The sequence below is a fragment of the Spermophilus citellus genome (genome assembly GCF_964194105.1).
Source record: "Spermophilus citellus genome assembly, chromosome: 15".
Classification (NCBI taxonomy): domain Eukaryota; kingdom Metazoa; phylum Chordata; class Mammalia; order Rodentia; family Sciuridae; genus Spermophilus; species Spermophilus citellus.
In genome coordinates this window covers 95,127,314-95,138,136 of record NC_138195.1, presented here as the reverse complement: position 1 = coordinate 95,138,136, position 10,823 = coordinate 95,127,314, and the positions used below count along the sequence as shown (strand labels likewise).

Sequence of the window (10,823 nt, the reverse complement as noted above, 5' to 3'; positions counted from 1 at the left end):
CGGGCACAGCACCACCCGTAAGGCAGACTGGCCCTGCGGCCTGCGCCTCACCGGGGCGTGTCTGGGGGCGTGGCCACGCGCGAAACCGCGGCCTCGCTCCGCCTCCCCCCCGCGCCTGCGCGGACTCGTGGAGCCTGGCCGCCGCCGACCCGCCAGCTTTCCAGGACCCGACGCCCGCTCCCTAAAATATGCACTGGGGACCCCTCCCACGACCCCGGGTGTTCGGTGTCTAGATCAGACGGCCTCCCGCTTCCCGCACTCTGGACAGGTCCACGTGCCAGTGCTGCGCGGCTTCAGCCGGGAGAGCGCGGGCTTGTGTGTGAGAGTGCCGGACTGCAGGGTGCGGCCGGCCGCAGCCCAAGGGGGGCCGGAGAGCCCGGCTCCGTAGCGGGTCGTGAAGGATCCCGGAGGGATGGAGCCTCGTGCAGAGCTGCGTCTTCCCCTGAACCGGCAAAGGGGGCAGTTATTTTTTGACCTCACTGATTTTGTGGTCCCTTGCTAAGAGCAGCAAGAGCAGCCAAGATACCCAACATTTGCTCTTTTCCTTAGTTGTTTCTTTGAGAGCTACAGACTTGATAAGTGCCAGGTCTGTTTTTTCAGATAATGCAGGCAACATTTTTTTTCAGACGTTTTTGTAGATTGTCGAAATTGAGTATGGGGTTTGGGGTGTAGTTCCCTAGCCCCGGACTCACTTCCCAGGCCCCCTTCACAGGAGTGACTCGGGGCGCTGGAGTGGTAAAGGGAGTGCTTAATATGTACAAGCCCTTGGGTTCAGTGACTAGCTTTCTACTTGCAGCATCTGTTCCCTCACTAGCCACTCACTACCTGATGTGGAACCAGTGCCACTTATGTTTCTGTCAGCAGCACCCCACCTCCAGGTGCCAGTGATTGTATTTCCAGGATACATCAGGCTGCAACCCTCTGTTGTGGGTAAAGACAACATGGAGTTCGGTTCTTCTGCACATAATAGTGTGGAGATGAGCCAGTCCACGGTGGTGAAAACCTGGTTCCCTGAATTTAGGTGTAAGGCAGATGGTACCCAGATCCAAGGACATCCAGGTACCTCGAGTCCTTCTCTCACACCATCCCCTGCGTGTCACTGTCACTGTCAGCTGGCTCCTCACTGCAGTATTCACACTCCAGACAGTAGGGAAGCAAGTGGTGGAGTCTCAGGATTATAGGACACTTCAAGAGCTTACTGCCACTGCCCTGTGGGAAATGTAGGGTGGGGTCAGAGTGAGGGCTCTCTGCCTGGTGCATTAGACAGCTGGGTGGGGAGAGCAACCTGCTGTAGTCTTGCTGACAGTGATGGGAGGGCAGTGGGAAGGGTGGAGTCCCCTCTCAGGGTGGCCTTGAGCACCTGGGAGGGCAGTGGTTCCTGTTCTGAGAGAAAGCTGGTGTGGTACTGGGAGAAAATGGAGTTCCTGTTAGGGCAGGCTGGGTTCTCTGTGACTCTGGGACATTTAGTGGTGATATGGCAAATACTGCTAGTCATTGAGCAGTCACCATGTGGATCATCTGGATTTCACAACAACGTTTTATGGTTCCCATACTATAAATGAGAAAACCGAGGTGCGGAGAGGTTCATTAGCTGTCCTCCAGGCCCACAGCAAGCCAGAGTTGGAACTAGGATCTGTCTGTAGAGCTTCTCCTCCTAACCGCTGGGCTACACAGCTTTCTGTGTGGGGATCTTGGAGCTGAAACATGAGGGTTTCACAGTGTTGTCCTAAATTGGCCATCATAAAATGATGAGAAAGTGTGATGCTGAGGGCTGTCAGGGACAGGGAGCCAGAGGTCATTATTGATCAGAAAGAACGGAGGAGACTTAATGGAAGAAACCTTGAATGATCTATCAGATTGGAATTGCTGAAATTGAGTGCCAAGGTTGCAACCACAGTGCTTCCTGACTGTTACCAAAGAATAACGATTTGGGTATCTTAGAGCCATGGTGTGTACTGCTTCTTAATTTGATAAAGTTCTTGTTTATATTGTACTGTGTCCTAGTCTTTGATCTAATAATCCAGATTGAGTTCAATAAAGTATCCGAGTGCTTGTATCAAGTTTTCTGTTCTCTCCAAGTTTTCTTCTCTCTCTCTCTCTTTGTCTCTCTGTCTCTCTGTCTCTCTGTCTCTCTGTCTCTCTGTCTCTCTCTCTCTCTCACACACACACACACACACATTTGATTCCTGAGGAACTCCAACTATTTTCCTCCTGTTGGCAGCCCAGTGGCTCTATACTGAGTACATATAGCCATGAGCAGAGTCCAGAAAATTGCCTGGCAGAGCCAGTCAGGTGCATCCTGGTCCTGGTCTCAGTTTCCGAGCTGGGCAGTCAGCTAGTGTGGTGACTGGCAGCTGCGTGTTGGCTGCATTGGATCATTTCCACCTGCAGACATCTTTTGAGCCCCTGTTGTGGCCTAGGTCCTGGGTGGGCACAGGAGGTGTGACACTTGGCAAGAAGTGTGGAGACCTTTGGAACTCCTGGCGAGATTTCTTACGTAGTACCTGCGCCTGCTCACATCAGTTCCCCTGCTCAGCACACACTTTTTAGAGTGATGGTGCCTGCTTCACACCTGAAGCTCCGTGTCACTCGGCCTTCTACCTCTGTTAGGGCTGTTCTCCAAAAGACCTCTGCTGGTGTGCCCTTGTGGTCCTGTGCGCTCCCTGTGCTTTTTCTATTTTTCTCCCTTCGTTTGGCTTAGGGGACTCTTTTTATGATTGCATGCTATTTCCTTCACTGTCTTATCAGCTGTAGCTTTGCTCTTTGCTTTATGATGTAGAGTGTTCCTCTGCAGCATCGTCAGGTGATGGTGTGCCACCTCACCCTTGAGCACCTCTCTCTTCCTTCCTCTCAACATTGTGCCTTATAGACCTATATATTACTTTGACATATGCTATAAACTTCATTTTGTATTGATACTATTTCTGTTTTTAACAGTCAATCATATTTTGAAAAAGGTTCAATAACAAGAAAAAAACACATATTTATACACATAGTTTCCATTTCCACTACAAGTCTTTCTTTTATGTTGGTCTCTATTTCCTTCTGACATTCATTTCCTCCCCTGCCTAAAGGAATTCCTTCATTTTTTTTTCTCCCTTTTTGGTGCTGAGGATTGGGCCCAGGGCTTTGTGCATACCAGGCATGTGCTCTACCTCCTAGCTACACCTGCAGCCCCCTTCAACATTTCTTATAGGACAGGTCGACTTGTGGTAATTTTTTTCAACTTTTATCTGTCTGAGAAAGTCTTTATTTCACCTTCATATTGGAAAGATATTTCCACTGTGCACAGAATTCTAAATAGAAAGATTTTTTTTTCTTTCAGTATTATAAAAAGATGTTGCTTCCTGTTTTGTAGGATTGCTTCCAAGGTGAAATCTCCAGTCACTCTCTCTTTGTTTCTCCATGTACATGTTTCTTTAATCTCTGGCTACTTCAAAACCTTTCTTTATCAGTAGCTTTGAGCAATTTGTTTATCATGTGCTTTGTTACCATGATAAATCCTTATTATTTTGTGCTTAGTGCTATTGTGATTCTTGAACTTGTGAGTTTATAGTTTTCATCAGATTTTTTGACATTTTCCTTCTTTTTTCTTTTATCTGGTGGTGCTTGGGATTGAACCCAGGACCTTGTGCATGTGAGGCAAGCACTCTACCAACTGAGCTACATTCCTGGCCCAAATCTGCAATATTTTTATCTATTATATTTTCAGATATTTTTCTTGTTTCCCTTACTTCCTCTCTTTCTGAAACTTCAGTTATTCATCTGTTCCTGAAGTTGTCTTGTGATGCCTACTTAAAGCCTTCTCTGTGTTCAGATTCTATACTCCATATTGCTGTTTCAGGTTCACTAACCTTTTCTTCTGCAGTGTCTAATCTGCCATTAATTATATCCAGTCCATGTTCCATCTCAGATTTGGATCCCTGTCTCTGTTTAACATTCTGAACATATGCAGTTATAATGACCTTTTAATGTTCTTCTCTGCCGATTCTAGCACTTGTGTGATTTCTGGGCCAGCTATAATGGATTATTCTCATTACAAATCACATTTTTCCACTTCTTTGCTGACTTAGTAATTTTTATTTGGATGTCAGACATTGTCAGTTTTATATTTTGGGTACTGGATATTTTTGGATTCCTATGAATATGATTGAGCTTTCTTTTTGGAACACAAATAAGCTACTTGGAAGTACTTGAGCCCTTTGAGTCTTGTGTTTAAGATCACAAGGATTTTTGGTTTTACTGGTAGAGTTAGGCAATATTCCCAGCCATGTTTGAGCATCAAAAATTGTCATTTCTAATCCTTCCAGGTGGTTCTTTCCATGGCCTTAGGTAATTTCATCCCTTATCCATGTTGATCAATATTCAGCTGAATGCATCTTTCTCTCTCCAAGCCACTGTCTTCTGCAGTAGTCTGCTCTGTGAGATCCAGCAACCTTGGCCTCCCTAACCTCTCATCAGTGTGTCCTAATCTCAGGGAGTTCACCAGGCTCCACCTGGGTTCCACCTCCTGTGCCACAGCCTGGAAGTGGTCAAGGCAACGTGGACAGGCAGTCATAGGGCTAACCTCATTTGCATCCCATATCTCAGGGGTCAGCACCCTGTTTCTGGTTGGTTAGTGTCCTGAAGTCTGTTATTTAATTTACTTTGTCCATGTTTGGTTATTTTATGAAGGAGAGTAAATTCTGTTGCTCCAATTTGACCCAAAGAAGTTGAATAATACAGGTTGATTAAAGGTTTAAAAAAGGAAAAGCACATGCACTAATAAAGTTTGAACTTTGAAGGACTTAAGATGTTCAGGAAAATTAATTCTAAATGTTTTCTACCCTGTTTTGATTTAGAATGTTTTAAAGGTTGTCTTTAAAAGACAAAAGCTCTTGTAAGTTGTACATGCAGCAACAGCTTCATGAAAACAACTAGCAGTGTGAGTATTTTCTATGCAGTTTAGCTCATCTGCTGTTAATGAGTCTGTTTATCTGGGAACATCATCACCCCTCTAGACTCTTCTGTAGGTGGGCAGCAGTCTGGGCTCAGTCCATCAGCGGACATGCTTTTCCAGTGACACCCACACAGTTCATGTCTCCAGGCCAGGATGAGCAAGCTTGAGGCTGTGAAAAGGACAGGTAATTCCTTGTCTCCACCTGGAATGTTTTTGATGCAACTATGCAAACTTTGATATGAGTAAACTGTAAAGTGCTATATGATATTTCCATGAATCCTTGATATTATGAATTGGTGAAAAAACAGAGGCAGAAGATATTTTAGGTCTACTCTGCTCTGTGGATTACTTCTGGACCTACCTTTGCTAGGTAAAGCTTGTAGTCCTTTGTCAGCAAAACCACTTAGACATATCGATGACTTTAACTCCATTCAGTGACCCTAAGCAGTCCAATCTAGAAAGCAAGAATGTTGGGAGTTAACTTTGCTAGCTTCACCCAGATTTTTTTTTTTTAGCTCATCTGCTGAGCTCCCTGGTGAAACATTGGGAATCCCTCTTGATGAAGCAGACCCCCAGCAAAGCCCCATTGTCTTCCAGGGGTCACTCTTACCACTGAAGTAATTGTGACCCACTCCTCAGGAAACAAGTTAGTTTTTGCACACAGTTTTTATTCTAGAAAGGAAATCGGTAATAATTCATTTCTAGTTACAGCCCTAATGCAGATGTTCACTCTGTCAGCCACACGTAGCCTCAGTCATTTCTGGTTTCTGGCAGATTTCTTTGTAAGTGAACTGAGTCAGTATGCAGCGAGGCCAGCAGGAAGGAGGTCTCCATGTTGGAGCACCTCGTTAGAGTCTGTTGTGTCTGCAGCTGCTCTGGGAGTGACTTGCCTGCTTCTGCAACTATCAGAGCCAAGCAAGGTGTGTAGCAGGTATTCAGGAAGCGTGGCTCGTGATGACTTAGGTGGATGCGGATGTTTTTAACTGAGAAGAAACGAAGGGAGGGTTATGTGAATGTGCGAATTGTTGGCATGTTCAAGACATTTATTTAAGGAAAACTATTCAGTTGGAGAAAGCCCCACCAGTGGCCACATGATTACCCTTCCCTGAGACTGCCACTCAGCTCTCTTGTAGTCATCAAAACAGTGTTGTTTCTTTAAGTGCTGCCATCACCACTGTCACCACGGAGTCTGAGACTTCCTCATCACCTCAGAGATGGTCACTCCACTGCTGTGTTCCTTATCTGGATCTGCCTCTTCTGCAAGTTTCATGGAAGTGGAATATCACAGTATATCGTCTTTTTTTTTAATATGTGGTCTTTTATATCTGGTTTCTTTTACTGATCATGTTTTTGAATTTCACCCATGATGAAGTTTATCTCAGTAGCATGTTCTTTTCACAGCTAACTAATTAACCTGTGTGGCCAGTTATGGCAATACCTAAGTGTGAGGTGAGGGCCACACCCACACAGCCTTAGCTTCCTCAGAAGGGCCGAGCACCCTGGTGGCAGCTGAGGAAAGAGCTCTGTCTTTATTTTTTTAGTCAGAGTGACAGTTTTTCTTTGCTCGTGTGCACTATCTCCTCAGCATAGCTAGCCCTCCTAGCATTGGCTAACTGGTCTCTTACTCTGACCATGACTCGCTCATCTCACAGCTTGCCTACTCTCTGCCAAGCTAGACTTGGTTAAGAGAGTAGGCGGAATGATCTCACAAACTGATTTAAGGAGTCTTTAAAAAATGGCCATGGCTAAATGAGACAGCATCAAGGTGTTCAGGACCCTTTGGTCACAATCCAGTTTGCCCTAGCAATGTGGGAGCTGAGTGTGAGAATCCTAACTCTGGTCCTCTCTCTGCTTGACATTGTGCCAGATTTCAATGTGCCGTAGAAAGTACACCTTCCAAGAATGCAAGGTCATTTTCCAAATGAAAATGTCATTGGAAGGAATCTTTACTTGATGGAAACCACGCATTCTTTCTAAATGGTAGTCTGTGGGGCCCTATCAATCTTGGTCCATCCAGTGTTCCTGTTCTACATGCAGACCAATGGTCATCCATATCAGCAACTCCAGCAAAAGTAAACTTCTTTATTACGGTAGAATTAAAATAAAACTAAACTCAAAAAAATGAAACTCAGCAAACTATTTCCTGTAACTAGGACTCAACCAGTCTCAGACATTTATAATACAAATGATCTTCAGGAAAAGGCCATTAGTCAAAAAAATTCTCAAAGTACTTTCAAGATGAAGGATTCGGGCTGGGGATGTGGCTCAAGCGGTAGCGCGCTCGCCTGGTGTGCGTGCGGCCCGGGTTCGATCCTCAGCACCACATACAAACAAAGATGTTGTGTCCGCCGAGAACTGAAAAAAAAAAAAAAGATGAAGGATTCGATTATTTTTATTTTGTTTATTTTTGTATAAAATATATTTCCTCATGGACTTCCTATCATTTGCATTACTGAAATCTAATGACTTACATTGATATTCTAATATATAATATATATACTTAACTCACATACTAAGTATATGTGCTTAATCAGGGGTGTTTGATATGAAGAATGTGTCATTTTCTTGCTCTGCTAATTGAAGTGTGTCCCCAGTGCATTTCTGTGACAGTTCCCAGGGTTGCACACACTTTAGTCTCTCCATTCCTTGGAGGCATGGAGCAGAGAGGTGGACTTCTAGAGGTGGTCAGTATGGCTGAGCCCCCAGTAGTGGGGCTGCCGCTTGGTTTCTTTCCCAAGCTGCTTGTCCTTTGGTGCATTCTTGGGAGCATCAGGGAAAAGTCCACAGTCTGGCTTGTACAAGGGCTTGCTCACATTCAGCATGGAATCCCGTCCTCCCAGACACCTCCTCATTAAGCTCACGTAGGTCCATCACCTCCGATAAAGGGAAAGTCCACGTCAACAGGGTGGTCCTGCTTCCTCGGGGCAGGGCATCTGCCAACTTGGTTTCATCATTGAAGCCACAAAATACATAATTTATGTTTAATTTACACATCTTATGAAGAAGCTGCTCCTGAACTGTGCTCCTGTTTCCGCTGCGAGGCTGCCGTTGCTTGATCTGCTTCAATGCCTGTTAGGTAATGGGGTCGTTGTGTACACTCAGGGTTTTCATTTTGTTTATACAGTGCAGTGTCTTTCAGCTTGGTGGTGAATCTTCATCTGCTTTATGCAGGCTGACAGATCCCCTCTGGAAGGGAGGAGAAGGGAACCGAGTGATTCTCACAGGCCGTCCCAGAGTTACATGCGCCCACGTTACAGAGTTTTCTTTGGTCTGGGCCAGTCCCTGATATTTGACCGGTAGTTCATTGCCAAGTAAGTGTCTAGGTGGATATCATATGTGTTGGAAGCTATTCCAGAATAAGGGCGGAGGGGAGAGAAAAAGGAAGGAGGGTCCCTTGAAAATACAGAGGTCATCAGCATGGAAGCAGAGGAAGGGGGTTGAGGGGAGGAAAGGGAATGGGGAAAGGGAGGGAGAGTGGAGTGAGTGCCATCAGACTTTCCTGTATACACGTGTGAGTGTACCACAGTGAGCTCCACCTTTATGTATGTCCTTATGCACCAGTTGAAAACAAGTACACACAAACAGAAGAAAGATCTACAGGTAGGTGGGAGGGAAGGGGTGGGCGGGGCAGGAGAGGAAGCAGAAGGGTTGTACTGAGGACAAAATTGGAGCAGATCATCTTCCATGCTCCTTTAGTTATGTCAAAATGAATTCTGTATATCCATAATAAATTAATATGGTAAAATGTCATATGTGGTCAGTTCTCAATAATCCGTAGTAAATAGCAGAAAATATGAATAATTTAATCCACTCTACTGGCTGAGGGCTGCCAAGCCATAATCTCCCACTCCCCAGAGGAGCACCCCTGCTGACCTGTACCTCAGCATGGCTTCTCCTTTCCCCCACCCCAGGGTGTGAGTTCCCTGAAGAACACTGGTCTGTCACCTTGGATGATGACAGGTCTCCCGACTTTAGGTACCACATGTCATTTAACCACACAGTGTTTAGGACACAGTTACAGAAGTGTCTTCGATTTCATCAGAAAGTGTAGGCTCCAGTTTCCATTTGTTTGTCTCTGCTTCTCCTTTTAGTAAGTGTGAGGTTGTTGAGGGAAGTCACCAGTCCGATGCTGCCGATGGAGACGTTGAAACACATGTATTAAATGGTGTGGAGGATATCAGTATTTCTATTCTTCCTCTTTAGCCCACATTTTTGAGAGTTGGCAGCACACTAGTTTTAGCATGACATGCTTCTTTTGCAGTGTGAAGGTGGAGCACGTTCTGGATAACTGGAGATCAAAGGCCTTGTCTTGATCCTCTAACTTAGGTGAAGGCAGTAGAGGGCTGCTTGATTTGCAAAAGTCCCCAGGACGCTGGTGGGTGTACTTTGATAACTAGAACGTGACATGGAACTCCAATTCAGTGAGAGTGTGTGGGAAACCTGTGGTTTCATCAACAGGGGAGAAGACCACAGTGACCACAGACCCTGGGAGGGGGAGAGTTGGTGCTGTGGAGGCAGCGGACCCAGGATGTGGTGTGGCTGTGAGGGCAGCTAAGCGATACAGGTTTCTCTGGAAACACAGGTGCCAAATTGTGGCTAGGGGATTTGGGTCTGCTCTACAGTAGTTGTGTGGCATTGGGGCATTCATTGTAGGTGGTTCATTTTAAGTGGGAGGTGGACAGTTTAGAAATACTGAGAAGAACGCACAGGATGGCAAGGGTCTGAAGCACCTCTGAAATGGATGGTGAGGGGGACCAGCCACGGAAAGTGCCTGAGCTCTGTCTTCAAACACGAGAGGATGTTATGTCCAACAGGAACAGCTGTTTACTTTATGTTGCTCAAGAGGGAAAAATAAGAATCATGAGTGGAGTTGTGAGAAAGGAATTTGGTTTAAATCAGTATTTCTCGAGTGTGATATACAAACCACTGGGAGTATGGGGGTTTTGTTTTGTTTATTACAAAACTTTTCGCCAGGTGTGGTAGTGGCCGCCTGTATTTCCAGTGACTCAAGAGGCAGGAGGATCGCAAATTCAAACCCAGCATCAGCAACTTAGGCTCTAAACAACTTAGTGAGACCCTGTCTCAAAATAAAAAATAAAGAGGGCTGGGGATGTTAAACACCCCTGGGTTCAATCCCCAGTACCAAAATAACAATAAAAACTTTTTATATTGAAATAGTTTTAGACTGTCAGAAAGGTTGCAAAGAACAGTGTACAGAGTTCAAATGCACCTTCACCTAATTAGCAAGCTAGAGTAAGATCGCAAGCCTTAGAACCAACCCTTGTACAGAATTATAACTGAGCTCCTCCAGGTTCCAGTGATGCCCTTCTTCAGCTGCAGGCTCAAATGCAAGATCTGATGTTGCTTTTAGTTGTTTCCTTGTCTCTACAACTTGTGACCTGCATCAGTCTCTTAGGACCTTCACACGTGTAAGGAGTGTGGGTCAGGCACTCGGTTGCCTCGTGTTTCCTCATGAGTTGACAGAGGCCACGTGTCTGGGGCATTAGCCCTGTAGCACTGATGCTGTGCTTTCCTTGTTTGTGTGTGTGCGCTGCTGGGGGCGGAACCCAGGCCTTGCACGAGCTAGGCAAACACTCTCCCACCCACTTACCCCAGCCCAAGGTGTGCCTCCTTGGTGCAGCATGCTTGTGGCATATGATGTCAGTGTGTCTCTACTGGTACGTCAGCCTTGTCACTTGGTAAAGGTGTTTTATCCACTTAACATTATTATTTTCTCTTTATGATTTATATAAATCTTGGGAAGATAACTTACAGACTGCAAATATCCCTTTTGTTTCTTAAATTTCTGCCTACCAATTTTAGCATCTATTGATACATCTTATCTGAAATGATTTTCATTGTATTTTGCTTAATCAAAATTTTG

General features: G+C 45.3%; 1 protein-coding gene across 1 annotated transcript in view; it reads left to right on the top strand.

The window, feature by feature from the left end:
* Nucleotides 1–10,823, top strand: part of LOC308633833 (uncharacterized protein C10orf143) — a 32,053-nt gene that overhangs the window by 279 nt on the left and 20,951 nt on the right. The gene's annotated exons all lie outside the window — the stretch shown is intronic.